The following is a 15,597-nucleotide window of genomic DNA, read 5'->3' as shown; positions in this document are numbered from 1 at the left end:
AAGCGTGCTTTTAAATGTTATTCCTGATATGAAAATTGCAAGTACCTGTACTGTACTATTGCATTCTTGAGAAATTGTTTCTTTCATGAATTAGCAATGTTTCATGGTGCATATTTGAGGGCAGGCGAGACCTCGGGCTTAACGTCATCCTCTGGTGGTAAAGGTCGTCTTTCAATAAGTTCACATTTGTCTATTCTTTCTTCAGAAATGAACTTTTCTGCTTACTACTGTTGGCTTTTGAGATTCACAAGTCTATTGTAGCACTATTTTTTTTGTGGAAAGAGGCTTCACTAGGAACTATACTAGGTCCCAGCTAGCCTGGCCACATTATACCACCCATCACATGTCAGGAAAATCATGTTCACACGTGTTAAATCGTAAAAAATATCTACCTTGAATGATGCCACTACACTTCCCTATATCCAAGAAATGGCACTTTCAAATGACCATCACTCTAGCCCTTTTTAATCAATCAGGTGACAAAAGTAAATTTTCAGACATAATTAACAATTTGCAACACATGTAAAAACACAACTACCACATGTTTAACAATGGAAAATCTGTAGGAACAGAAAATTCAAAGACGGACTTGTATTTAGAAGCAGAGGACACCTTCGACAGTGCGGGCGCTCCCTCAGCACTGCACTGGTAGTGTCAGCCTAGATTTTTGTGCTAAAGTTCCTGGAATGAGACTGGAACCCACAAACTTCCAACTCCAAGACGAGGGTGCTGCCCACTGAGCCACGGCTGGCACAGCATCGATGCACAATGCCCTATATCTGCTCGCATGATAGCAGAACACGGGATATTGGTGCCTTTTGAGCATTTATTTCTGAAGGCAGATTAAGTTAACACTCAGTGATGTGAAGTTTATTCCACAACAGGGTGACATGTACAAAGCAACAAGTAAACCAAAATCACTTACTTCAATCGCGTAAGTATGAAAAATAAAACGGATGATGCTAACCCCACATCACTGGGTTGTCTTACTTACCTTAAACAGGAGGTTTTCTAGTTACGTGCATACGGCAACCTTCCGTCTCAAGACGATCGCGTTCGCGCCCAAGCAGTTCAGTTACTTTGCTATTCTGCAACCAGGCGAGTTAGAGAGTCCAATTCTCAAGCGACGATCCTTTCCATAGATGGTGCAGGTGTAGATCACATTGCCAGACGCCAGTGCAGTATTAACTCTTCAAATCTGATGTGCTTCACCTCACTCTTGGCCACCTCTCTTTAGCCTGCCCCCGATGCTGTGCTCCCCTCCAGTGGTGGCCAGTTAGCTCGCGGTACCGATGTTAAAAGTTCTCAAGTCCCTCACGCAAACATCTTTAAATGCGAGCCTTGGTCGATCCAGCGGTTTGATGCATTTGCAAGTTCTCCATACTTTATAAAAAGACATTCAATAAGCCCCCATTGTCTGAGGCCACGAGCCCAACACTTCGTTGGGCTTATTTATATCCCAGCACTGGATTTGCCGAGAGAAACTAACCCTTTTTAAAGCAAGCTTCGACTTCTATGTGCATCTTGCTCAACCTACAGCTGAGCTTCAAATCCGATGCCCCAATCACAGATTCTGTTCATTTACCACGAAACCTAATTATTCCAACGCCCTCCTGTACGGCATCCCGTCTTCCTTGTCCAAAATGCAGCATCCTGTCCTGCACCACTCCCCGACGCATTTGGGCTTCCTCTACTTTTTAAAATTTAAAACCCTGACCCTCATCTTCAGCTCCATCCACAGCATCACCCCACCTTGCTGTCTTTTGATGCCACCATTTTGCGTAGTCCCTCTCCTCACCCCCGTTTATTGCAGAATCCACAGCTACTTCAGCCCTCTTCTCCAGAACTCTTTCCCGATAATCCTGCGGCTCTATCCATGGCTCAGTGTCCAATCCCCAATCAACTTAGTTTCATATACCAGTGGGCATAATCGTAAAATTACAGCTGGGCCAGTTCGGAGTGAAATCAGGTAGTTTTTTTCCCCCCCCCCACACACAAAGTGCAGTGAAAATCTGGAAGTCTTACCCCTCAAAAGGCTGTAGCTGCTGCGTCAATTGAAATTTTCAAGACAGAGGTGTAAATGTTTTTGTTCGGTGAGGGAGTCAAGTGATACACGAAAAAGAGTAAATGGAGTTGAGGTACAGATCAGCCACGATCTAATAAAGTGGCATAACAGGCTCAAGACATGACTAACTTGCTCCTGTTCCGATGTGAAGTGTCTTGGGAAGTTTTTGTTCAAGATGCTGTATAAATGCAAGTAGTTGTTTGGAAATGTTCCACACGTGTGAAATTTCACACTAAACAGGCCGATCCCAGGCAGCAGCTTCACAGCTTACAAGAACATAAGAAATAGGAGCAGGAGTAGGCCACCTGGCCCCTCGAGCCTGCTCCGCCATTTAATATGATCTTGGCTGAACTGATCATGGGCTCAGCTCCACTTCCCTACCCACTACCCATAACCCTTCACGCCCTATCACTCAAAAATCTGTCAATCTCCGCCTTAAATATATTCAATGACCCAGCCTCCACAGCTCTCTGGGGCAGAGAATTCCACAGATTTACAACCCTCAGAAGAAATTTCTCCTCATCTCAGTTTTGAATGGGCGGCCCCTTATCTTTCTTTATCCACCTTGTCGAGCCCCCTCATTATCTTATGTTTCGATAAGTTCACCTCTCATTCTTCTGAATTCCAGTGAGTATAGGCCCAACCTACTCAACCTATCTTTACAAGTCAACCCCCTCATCTCCAGAATCAACCTGGTGAACCTTGTCTGAACTGCCTCCAATGAAAGTATATCCTTCCTTAAATACGGAGACCAAAACTGTACGCAGTACTCCAGGTGTGGCCTCACAGTTGTACAGTTGTAGCAGGACTTCTCTGCTTTTATACTCCATCCCCCTTGCAATAAAGGCCAAGATTCCATTTGCCTTCCCGATTACTTGCTGTATCTGAATACTAACTTATGTTTCATGCACAAGGACCCCCAGGTCCCTCCGGACTGCAGCATTTGCATTTTTATTTCCATTTAAATTATAACTTGCTTTTCTATTTTTTCTGCCAAAGTGGATAACCTTACACTTTCCCACATTATACTCCATCTGCCAATTTTTTGCCTGTCTCTTTCCCTTTGCAGATTTTTGTGTGTCCTCCTCACAATTTGCTTTCCCACCCATCTTTGTATCAGCAGCAAACTTGGCTACATTACACTCGGTCCCTTCATCCAAGTCATTAATATAGATTGTAAATAATAGTTGAGGCCCCACTAGTCACTGTTTGCCAACCATAAAATGACCCATTTATCCCAACTCTGTTTTCTGTTAGTTAGCCAATCCTCTACCCATGCTGATATATTATCCCCAATGCGCTGCCTGAAAGGGTGGTGGGCACAGATTCAATCGCAGCTTTCAAAAGGGAACTGGATAAGTATGTGAAAGAAAAAAAATTTGCAGGGCTACGGGGAAAGGGCGGGGGAGAGAGACTGGCTGAAGTGCTCTTGCAGAGAGCCGGGTCAGACTCGACGGGCCGAATGGCCTCCTTCTGTGCTGTAACCCTTCTATGATTCTATGACAGGAGCACAACAATTGGTTTCACGTATGAACAGCTATTTGAGGGAGGAATTTGAGGGCTGTGGATCCAGACCCAACATGTACATTCGAGAAAAGGGGAGAAAACTCGGAGCCATTCCCACAATATTTAAAAGGACAATATTTAACAATATGGCTGAATATCTGGACTGGCTATATGCGTTTGCCTAAAAGGCCTTCAAATAGAATCATAGCATTATATAATATAAAGTGAGGCCATTTGGCTGATCTTTGGTAGAGCTGTCCAACACCCCCGCTCTTTCCCCAGAGCCCTACAATTTTTTTTCCCCTGCAAGTATTTACCCAATTCTCTTCTGAAAGTTATTAAATCTGCTTTCACCACCATTTCAGGCAGTCCATTCCAGTTCATAAAGTGCATTAAAAAAATGTTTCCTCAGGCTCTTTTGCCAATCACCTTAAATCGGTGTCCGGTGATGGAGGTGAATGGTGTGTCCGGTGGCAGTGGTGCCGATCAAGTGAACTGCTCTCTATCCTGGATGCTGTCAAGTTTCCCAAGCGGCTGCCTCCAAGCTGACACGAGATGAATATTCCATAATATTCCTGACTGGAGTCTTGGTAATGATGGTGCGGTCAGGTGGTGAGCCATACGTCCGAATACCGGATCTCTGCCTTGCTCTTGTAGTTATGGTACGAACATGGCTTGTCTGGTTAAGATTTTGGTCAATAGTGAACCCCTCCAACCTGTTGATAAGAGGGCTCGGCAATAGCGGTGCCTTTGAGGGAGAAAATAACTGGGCTCTCCCCTCATGATGTTCACTATTTAGCACTTTTATGGTGTCAATGCAGCTCGCCACTCGTCAACCCAGGCTTAGATGTTAGCCAAGTTCTGCTGTAGGTAGGTATTGGCAGCTTCATTACCGAAGGAGTTGCGAGTGGAGCTGAACGCTGTGGAATCCCAAGACGCTCGCAACAGTTCTTCTCAGTATGAAGGAAACTGGCTAGTGATTGTTTGGTATCTCCAACTCATGAAAATCCAGCTCATCAAAAGAGCGACCATTTCTACGGAAATAATGCTAAAATGAGGGGGGGTTAGAGAAAGCCACTGCATTTATGGAATTAGTGCGGTTGGAGATATCACTAAAGAATCACTAGCTACATGTAGAACGTGTCTTTTGTCTAATTTTGTGCATCTTGCTAAAGGCATATACTTTTGAAAGTCTCTTTAACAGGTATAAGAAGTCAGGAGATTTAACAAAGAACCATTCCACGCCCCCACTCACCACCCCCAAAAGTAATGAATGCAGCAAAACAGATGCAATTAAAGGGAATGTGACCACATGGACAAAGAGCTGGTTACAGGACAGAAGGCAAAGGGTTGGAATAGCAGCCAGTTCCTGGCAATGGAAAACAGTATGGAGGGGTGTGCCACAGGAGCCAACATAAGGCTCACTTATTTACTAAATGTATCATTTAGACTTAGAGTAGAGGACTATTGTCACAATCAAATAGGAGCTATGGCAAATTCTGACAGGATTGCAAAATACTCCGAGGACCAGTGAGCAGGGCAGGCAGATGGAGTTCAAATGTAGCAATATACGGAGCTGTATGATTTGGAAATAATAGAACAAGGAAATGCACGTTAATTTGCAAGATTTGAAATGGAGCACAAGTGCAGTTACACAACTCATTAAATATGGCAGCCCAAATACATGTAGGCCGCAACAGAGGGCCCTTAGTTGTGCATCGAGATACATATAAATACAAGAACAAGAATGTTGAACTTGTACAAGGTCTTAAGCTAATCCTCAACTGGAGTGTTGTGTATAATTTGACACTCCACTACAGGAAGTATAAAAGCAACGGAAATGTAGAGAGTAGATTCACGGGGATGTTACTGTCACAATCATGTAGAAAAACTTAGGTTAGCGATTCCCACCCCTCCGCCACCATGAAAAAAAGAACAAATTTACATTTATAGAACATCTTTCACAACATCAGCATGTCCCACAGCTCTCGACAGCCAATGAAGAATCTCTGAAGTGTGGTCGCTGTTGTAATGTAGGGAAATTCGACAGGCAAACTGCACGCGGCAATGAGATAAATGACCAGTGGATCAGTTTTAGTAATGTTGGTTGAGGGATAAATGCTGGCTGGAGCGAAACAGGTCGAGGGCTGACCTGATAGATTATGTTGAGGTAAATAGTGATAAATTATTTTGTCTGGTAAGTGGATATGGTCAAGAGGGTACAAACTTAAATCAACCATAATCTGAAGGGTCGGTAACCAGAGGTGCACAGATTTAAGGTGTTTGGCAAAAGAAGCAGAGACGACATGAGGAAAAACCTTTTTATGCAGTGAGTGGTTAGGATTTGAAATGCACTGCCTGAGGGTGGTGGATCGAGGAAGACTTGCTTCCACTCTTAAAATGAGTCCTTAGGTGGCTGAACAGTCCAATACCAGAACCACAGTTCCTGTCACAGGTGGGACAGACAGTGGTTGAAGGAAAGGGTGGGTGGGGAGTCTGGTTTGCCACACGCTCCTTCCGCTGCCTGCGCTTGATTTCTGCATGCTCTCGGCGACGGGACTCGAGGTGCTCAGCGCCCTCCCGGATGCTCTTCGTCCACTTAGGGCGGTCTTTGCCCAGGGACTCCCAGGTGTCAGTGGGGATATTGCACTTTAACAGGGAGGCTTTGAGGGTGTCCTTGAAACGATTCCTCTGCCCACCCTTTGGCTCGTTTGGTGGATACAGATTCAATAGTAACCTTCAAAAAGAAATTGGATAAATACTTGGAGAAAAAATTGCAGGGACACGGGGAAAGAGCGGGGGAATGCTCTTCGAAAGAGCCGGCGCAGAAAGACGATCCTTTTGGCTGCGCGCCCCCTTTAAATGGCTGGGAAGCCCATTAACATTCTCGCATGTGCGCGGTTTTTCCTATTGTAATGCCGGCAAGAAGGCTGCATGGGAGCTCCAGACAGCCACGTGCTGAATGGCTGCCTTCTGTGCTGTACTATTCTATACTACAATCAAATAAATCACAAAAATAAGGCGGGGTAGAAACAATTTATTTCCAGAGAGAATGGTCAGGATGTGGAATTCTCTACCACACTGTCGTTGAAGCAAAGACTATGAATTATTTTAAAAGAGGAATTAGATAGTTGCTTGAAAAAGGAGGAATGGGGAGCAACAAGAATACTATTACATTAGTGAAAGGCTACATTAGAGGGAGCAGCGTGTAGCGGCCCAGCCCAGAAATCAGCACGGTCCCAGCCTGCAGAACCATCAGCAGGCCGGGGCCAACAGGGGGAGCAGCGTGCGGCGACATAGCACTGCAGGAGGGCAATGACTGCGAAGCCAGGTCGCTGATTGCAGTGCGGGCAGGCACAGCAGGAGGGGCGAAGGAGCGCAAGAGTTTGTAGATGGAAGTGACCGGGGCCCAGGAGAGGTGCGAGTCTGGGACCCAGAAGAGCAGAGGGCCCAGGGGCAGCACGGACCAGCCCACACTGCGATATGTGTGCGCACTAGGTCCGTGCAGCAGAGCAGGTCTCCAGTCGTCTGGGGTAATCCTTGCCACTGGACCAAGACCTAGCTCTGTCAAGCCAGTGTGGTGGCTGGTGTGCAACAGCCACCACACGTTAAAAAAATCCACGCACAGGCATCTTCCACCCTTCAGGATGTAGTTCGGGACCTGGAATATTAGGTCCTTCATGAAACACCTGTGAACTCATCCCTTTTTGGCATGGAAGCAAGTCATCCTCGTTTCGAGGGACTGCCTACGATTACATTAGTCAATTTGTGGGGAAAAATGATGCAGACTTGACGGACTGAATGGCCTGTTTGAGTTGTAAGATTCTACAAACACAGGCACTGCATGAATCTTTACATGCAAAGAGAATTGCATATACAATCTAGAAGGATGAGAGAGGATCTCATAGAAACATAAAATTCTGATGGGACTGGACAGGTTAGATGCAGGAAGAATGTTCCCGATGTTGGGGAAGTCCAGAACCAAGGGTCACAGTCGAAGGATAAGGGGTAAGCCATTTAGGACCGAGATGAGGAGAAACTTCTTCACTCAAAGAATTGTGTACCTGTGGAATTCTCTACCACAGAAGGTTGTTGAGGCCAGTTCGTTAGATATATTCAAAAGGGAGTTAGATATGGCCCTTGCGGCTAAAGGGATCAAGGGGTATGGAGAGAAAGCAGGAATGGGGTACTGAAGTTGCATGATCAGCCATGATCTTATTGAATGGTGGTGCAAGCTCGAAGGGCTGAATGGCCTACTCCTGCACCTATTTTCTGTTTCTATGTTTTACTCTTAATTCAAAATCACTCAATTCAAATCTTTTGATAATTCAGTTTTAGCATTAAATTCCCCACTTCCTGTTCAATTCTAATGAGTTGACAGTTCAATTAGTGAATCCAAAAGCGACGGTATTTGCGATAATTTGAGTCTCAGAAATGAGTTTTGGCAATCTTGTAATTAGTGCAAACCTTTACACACACACTTGAGCAGGTTTTATGTTTGCTATTTTATTGATCGTGCAAACAAATTGCATGCTTGAGTAAACCCCCTCAACCACAAAACGCATGATGTTTATTACCACACACTCCAATGTTCCTCACGAACAATTTACCAGACTCTTTCTCACTGCTCAGTTTCCGACCAAAGATGCTGCCAACATCATTGGCTTCGACAAATCTCTCAATAGGCACGACCCGTACGACAGGCTCCTGCAACATCAGCTCTCCAACATCTTCCAAAGGGAGGAGGTTTAACAGAGCAGGCCCAGAGCGTGAAAGGGCCCACTCCACTGGTTAAATCATTAATTTTTCCAGTTCAAGTGCAGTCAGCAACGCACAGCGAAGGATTGAAGGTGGCAATCTCACAGGTTGGCTAACTAAATTACCAAACAACAACAACTTGTATTTATGCAGCGCCTATAACGTAGCAAAACGTCCCGAAGCGTTTCACAGGAGCGTTAAGACAAAAATTTGACACCAAGTCAGACAAGAAGAAATAATGGCAGATGACCAAAAGCTTGGGCAAAGAGGTAGGTTTTAAGGAGTGTCTTAAAAGAGGAGAGGTGGAGGCGCTTAGGGAGGGAGTCCCTGAGCTTAAGCCCCAGGCAGCTGAAGGCATGGTCACCAATGGTTAAGTAGTTATAATCAGGGATGCTCAAGAGGGCAGAATTTGAGGAGTGCAGATATCTTGGGGGGGGGAGGGTTTGTGAGGCTGCAGGAGATTACAGAAATGGGGAGGGGCAAGGCCATGGAGGGATTTGTAAACAACGATGAGACTATATTACTGATTTAGGAAGCAGTGATCTACCATCAAAATTGTGCAAGAAAGACTGGTATTAGAGATTCATATATATATATATATTCAATTTGTAGTCATTGACCAAACTAATCTTACCCATGATTGAACTGTATAAAACACTGGTTAGGCTACAGCTAGAGTACTGCGTGCAGTTCTGGTCATCGCATTACAGAAAGGATGTGATTGCACTGGAGAGGATGCTGCCGGGAGTGAAGAATCTTAGCTATGAGGACAGATTAAATAGATTGGGTTTGTTTACCTTGAACAGAGGAAGCTGAGGGGAGACCTCATTGAGGTGTATAAAATTATGAGGGGCCTAGATATAGTGGATAGAAAGGGCCTATTTCCCTTAGAGGAGTCAACAACCAGGGGGCATACATTTAAAATAAAAAAGGTTTAGAGGGGAAATTTCTTCACCCAGAGGGTGGTGGGGGTCTGGAACTCACTGCATGAAAGGGTACTCACTACCTGAAATAGTGGTAGAGGCAGAAACCCTCATCACATTTAAAAAGTTCTTGGATGTGCACCTGAAGTGATGTAACCTGCAGGGCTACGGACCCAGAGCTGGAAAGTGGGATCAGGCTGGATAGTCACTTGCTGGCCGGCACGGACACGATGGGCCGAAATAGCCTCCTTCCAAAAGAACATAATAGGAGCAGGGGAAGGCCATACGGCCCCTCGAGCCTGCTCCGACATTTAATACGATCATGGCTGATCTGATCATGGACTCAGCTCCACTTCCCTGCCCGCTCCCCAGAACCCCTTATTACCTTATCGTTCAAGAAACTGTCTATTTAAATTTATTCAATGTCCCAGCTTCCACAGCTCTCTGAGGCAGCAAATTCCACAGATCCACAACCTCCAAAAGAAATTTCTCCTCATTTCAATGGGCGGTCCCTTATTCCAACATTACGCCCTCTAGTTCTAATCTCCCCCATCAGCGAAACATCCTCTCTGCATCCACCTTCTCAAGCCCCCTCAATCTTATATGTTTCGATAAGATCACACCTCATTCTTCTGAATTCCAATGAGTAGAGGCCCAACCTACCCAATCTTCTCATAAGTCAACTCCCTCATCCCCAGAATCAATCTAGTGAACCTTCTCTGAACTGCTTCCAAAGCAAGTATATCCTTTCGTAAATGTGGAAACAAAAACTGTACGCAGTATTCCAGGTATGGACTCACCAATACTCTGTCGCAAGACTTCCCTGCTTTTATACTCCATCCCCTTTGCAATAAAGGCCCAGATTCCATTTGCCTTCCTGATCACTTGCTGTACCTGCATACTAACCTTGTGTTTCATGCACAAGTACCCCCTGGTTCCGCTGTACTGCAGCATTTTGCAATCTTTCTTCATTTAAATAATAACTTGCTCTTTGATTTTTTTCTGCCAAAGTGCATGACTTCACACTTCCCAACATTATACTCCATCTGCCAAACTTTTGCCCACTCACTTAGCCTGTCTATGTCCTTTTGCAGATTGTGTGCGTCCTCCTCACACATTGCTTCTCTTCCCTTGTATCATCGGCAAACTTGGCTACGTTATACTTGATCCCTTCCTCCAAGTCGTTATAGATTGTAAATAGTTGGGGTCCCAGTACTGATCCCTGCGGCACCCCACTGGTTACTAATTACCAACCAGAGAATGAACCATTTATCCCGACTGTTTTCTGTTACTTAGCCAATCCTCTATCCATGCTAATATATTACCCCCAACCCTGTGAACTTTTATCTTGTGCAGTAACCTTTTATGTGGCACCTTGTCAAATGTCTTCTGGAAGTCCAAATACACCACATTCACTGGTTCCCCTTTATCCACCCTGTTCATTACATCCTCAAAGAATTCTAGCAAATTTGTCAAACAACATGACTTCCCCTTCATAAATCCATGCTGACTCTGCCTGATCGAATTCCCTGCTGTAAACGTCTGTGATTCTATGATTCTCTGTGGGCATGGGAATGTTAGAGGCTGCTCAAAAGTACGCAAGGCAGTCAAAAATAACAAGCTGCAACGAATCTCCCCCATCAGCGGAAACATCCTTATAACAAAGTAAAAATTGGAGTCAGTCTAACCAAAACTAACAGTTAGAGTACAGTAGCATAAATAAGACAGATTCCAAGGAGATGAAGAAATCTGTAAACAAGATAACATGGACATGGCATTGATGGAAAATTACTGGAGGCCGGAGTGGCCAAGATGCTAGCTCTGGTCTGAGTGACAATGGTATTTTGACCATTAGAACCAATTAAAATAAGGTGATTTTGTTAAAGACTGTAAGACACTGGCCAAGCGAACCTTTGATAAGAAGTTGGTTAAAACAGCGATACTCAAAGAATACCTCCGCACAGAAACTGCTGGAATAGCAACGAACGGATTTAAGATGACATCGGCTATGTCCGGAAGTTTCCAAGGAGCTGGGCCTGCGAGCTTTCACTTTTTGTTAAGTAAACTATTGTAAGCTTGTTATGATAAATTTGATCCATTGCACAAACCAGACTGACTGCTGCCTATTGATGTTGTCTTGTCCAAGGACCCTTAAAAAGTTCGACAATTGTCTTAAATTGCTCATTGTTGTGCGATACAAAACATACTTTGAACACAAAAATTATTCCAGGATATGCTGGGATTAATACCCTTCTGTATAAGTTTCAATTATGCACTGGACCAAAAAACGTTATACATTTTCAACAGGCACACACACTTTTGAAAACATAATACGTTCACTATACCAAAAGCAAGGTGCTGGAAATCTGAAATAAAAACAGAAAATGCTGGAGATACTCAGCAGACATCTGTGGAGAGAGAAACAGTTAACGATTCGGGCCGATGACCTTCTGTCAGAACTGGAAAAAATTAGAGATTTAACAGGCCTAAACCCAGAACTGGAGATAGTGAAGTCAAGGACGAGAAGTCAAGGAAGGGAAGTGGATTTGGAGATGGACCATGTGAAGGTAAGGGAGGGGTGAAATCTCTAACTTCTTCCAGTTCTGATGAAAGGTTATCGACCTGAAACGTTAACTCTTTCTCTCCAGATATGCTGCCTGACCTGCTGAATATTTCCAGCATTTTCTGTTTTTAATGTTTATTGTACTTCCCACTTGTTCCCGATGTACATGAGAATGCACCTTATCCTGACTTAGATTTCATTTGCACATTGATTTCCACTGAAAGTATCGCCAACATAAGAAAAATTAATGAGTTTGCACACAAAATACACAAGATAAAAAACTCAACGGGGAAGTTGTAAACACTAGTCAAATAAAGTCGTGGACTGCAACACAACTTCAGCATGCACGCGACAACTCGGTTCCTAGATCGGCATTGAAAAGTTCACAATTCAACTTATTTACAACTCATTCAAGGTTTTTTTTTCTCTCCTAAAATGTTTTAAAATCAAACAATCAGCAACATTGGAGTTCCTTAGGGCAGTGTCCAAAGCCCACCAATATCCAACTGCTTCATCAATGACCTTTCCTCCATCATAAGGTCAGAAGTGGGGATGTTCGCTGATGATTGCAGTGTTCAGATCCATTTGCAACTCCTCAGACAGGGCTCAAATTTCCCCAGTATTTGCGCCTTTTTTTTTGGAGCAGGCTGCTTTTTCTGGCCAAACTTAAAAATCCCCAGTTTCCCTAATCAATTTGCACCTGCTTAGTTACGAATTTTGTGTCAGGTTTTTTTCCACCAAAAGGGGCGTAACCAGCCACCCGCGCCACTTTTGACCATTTAGGGAAGTTTGGCCAGCTGAGGGTTACTCCAGCGTATGTGGCCTGTCCTGAAAAACCTTCCCTAAAGTTAAGGAAAGCGGTGCAGATGATGACCGGAGACACAAAGAATTGAAAAACATAGCAGCAACTTACCTCCAACCCGGCCCGAAGGCTGTCCATCACGGGCAAGGGAGGGGGGGGGGGGGGCGGCAGGCAATGATTAATTCCAACAAGTCTATCAACCACCACCCCATGACATTCAACAGCATTAACAGCATTACCATCGCCGAATCCCCCGACATCAATATCTGGGGGTTACCATTGATTAGAAACTTATCTGGACCATCCACATAAATACTGTGGCAACAAGAGCAAGTTAGAGGCTGGGTATTCTGCTGTGAGTGTCTCACTCAAGTCAGGAGTGTGATGGAATACTCTCCACTTGCCTGGATGAGTGCAGCTCCAACAACACAAGAAGCTCGACACCATCCAGGACAAAGCAGCCTGCTTGATCGGCACCCCATCCACCACCTTCAACATTCACTCCCTCTATCACCGGTACACCGTGGCTGCAGTGTACACCATCTACAAGATGAACTGCAGCAACTCGCCAAGGCTTCTTCGGCAGCACCTCCCAAACCCGCGACCACTAACACCTAGAAGGACAAGGGCAGCAGGCGCATGGGGACACCACCACCTCCACGTTCCCCTCCAAGTCACATACCATCATGGCGTGGAAATATATCGGCCGTTCCTTCATCGTCGCTGGGTCAAAATCCTGGAACACCCTCCCTAACAGCACTGTGGGAGCACTTTCACCATATGGACTGCAGCGGTTCAAGGCGGCGGCTCACCAGCAGCTTCGAGGGCAATAAATGCTGACCGTATCAGCGATGCCCACACCCCAGGAATGAATAAAAAAAACTCCAGCTCTTTTGTCATTCAGCAAAGATAGCCAAGTTGGTTTTACAGTACGGCTTAAAAATGTTGCCTGGTCCACTATCTACAACAGTTTACCAGGACTTGATGTCTACACAGACATCTCCAGAAATCAGTGTGTATGACTTGGGATATCTAGGCCATTATTTATTCTTAAACTGGACAAATCAGTTATTTATACAGCTGGGTCATAAGAACATAATAGGAGCAGGAGTAGGGAATACGGCCCCGCTAGCCTGCTCCACCATTTAATACGATCATGGCTGATCCGATCATGGACTCAGCTCCACTTCCCTGCCCGCTCCCCATAACCCCTTATTCCCTTATCCCTTGTTTAAATCAGTCTTAAATTCATTCAATTACCTAGCTTCCACAGATCTGAGACAGCAAATTCCAGAGTGAACCTTCTCTGAACTGCCTCAAAAAGGTATGCTAGTACAGCAAGTGATCAGGAAGGCCAAATGGAATCTTGGCCTTTATTGCAAAGGGGATGGAGTATAAAAGTCTTGCTACAGTTATACAGGGTATTGGTGAGGCCACACCTGGAATACTGCATACAGTTTTGGCTTCCATATTTAAGAAAGGATATACCTGTACTTGCTTTGAAGGAAGTTCAGAGAAGGTCCACTAGGTTGATTCCGGAGATGAGGGGGTTGACTTGTGAGGAAAGGTTGAGGAGGTTGGGCCTCCACTCATTGGAATTCAGAAGAATGAGAGGTGATCTTATTGAAATGTATAAGATTATGAGGGGGCTTGACAAGGTGGATGCAGAGAGGATATTTCCACTGATGGGGGAAGACTAGAACTAAGGGGCATAATCTTAAAATGAGGGGCCGCCCATTTAAAATGAAGATGAGGAGAAATTTCTTCTCAGAGGGTTGTAAATCTGTGGAATTCGCTGTCTCAGAGCTGCGGAAGCTGGGTCATTGAATACATTTAAGACAGAGATAGACAGTTTCTTACCGATAAGGGATAAGGGGTTTTGGGGAGCAATCAGGGAAGTGGACCCGAGTCCATGTTCAGATCACCCATGATCGTATTAAATGGCTCGAGGGGCCGTATGGCCTATTCCTGCTCCTATTTCTTATGTTCTTATGATTATTGCCATGGCTTTATTACAAGCCTCCATTCTTTATTGATTTATACTCCGTCCAACTGTGTTACTACTGTTAGGAGGCCGATAGACTACACCCACAAGCAACTTTTTCCCCTTATTATTCCTCATCTCCACCCAAACTGATTCAACATCTTGATCCTCTGAGCTAATATTGTTTCTTACTAACACACTGATCCCATCCTTTATTAACAGGGCTACCTCACCTTTTCCTTTCTGTCTGTCCTTCTGAATTGTCAAATACCCGAGTCCAAGATCAGATCAGCCATGATCTTATTAAATGGCGGAGCAGGCTCGATGGGCCAAATGGCTGAATCCTGCTCCTATTTCTTATGTTCTGATGTAAGCCAGTCCCATTCGACTTCGGCAAAAGGCTTATTACTACTATTAGCAGGCTCCGAGTGGAAGACACAGATATTAAAATAAAAATTCAATCATTCTCGGGTAGTAGGCATCGTTGGCAAGGCCGGCACTTATTGCCCATCCCGAGTTGCCGCATTCTTGAACCAATAAAAATGTTTGTAGTGGTTTGATATAATGTAATATGCAGTTAAGGGGAAACTAAATAGTCACGAGGGCGAAAGGAATAGAAGGTTAAACTGAGCGGGTGAGATGAAGAGTGCTGGGAGGAGGCTCGTGTAGAGCATAAACGGCAGCACAAAGCAGTAGGGCTGAATGGCCCGTTTCTGTGCAGTTAATTCCACGTAATTCATTAACCAACCACAGGTGCAATAGCCCTATACATATCCCCAAACCCTACATACTGTGCACAAACCTTATATTATTTTCCAATCTTTTTTTAAAATAATGTCACTTAATTGGCTGTACTATTCGACTCACCAAATACTGTTTCGGTTTTATGGAAAAGTCTTAACATTTTCTACACAATTTTCAAGAAGGACATTTTTTTTTTTAAATGGCTTCGCACTTCAAATATTTTCTACACTAGACTGCTTTCCAAAAACAGAG

The 15,597-nt window shown here is 44.5% G+C and overlaps 1 protein-coding gene across 4 annotated transcripts in view; it reads right to left on the bottom strand.

Annotated features, from left to right (window-relative positions):
* Positions 1–15,597, bottom strand: part of trappc8 (trafficking protein particle complex subunit 8) — a 205,208-nt gene that overhangs the window by 163,432 nt on the left and 26,179 nt on the right. The gene's annotated exons all lie outside the window — the stretch shown is intronic.

This window comes from Pristiophorus japonicus, chromosome 1 (genome assembly GCF_044704955.1).
Source record: "Pristiophorus japonicus isolate sPriJap1 chromosome 1, sPriJap1.hap1, whole genome shotgun sequence".
In the NCBI taxonomy this organism is placed as follows: domain Eukaryota; kingdom Metazoa; phylum Chordata; class Chondrichthyes; family Pristiophoridae; genus Pristiophorus; species Pristiophorus japonicus.
The sequence above is the reverse complement of the archived record's forward strand: the minus strand, read 5'-3'. Positions and strand labels throughout refer to the sequence as shown.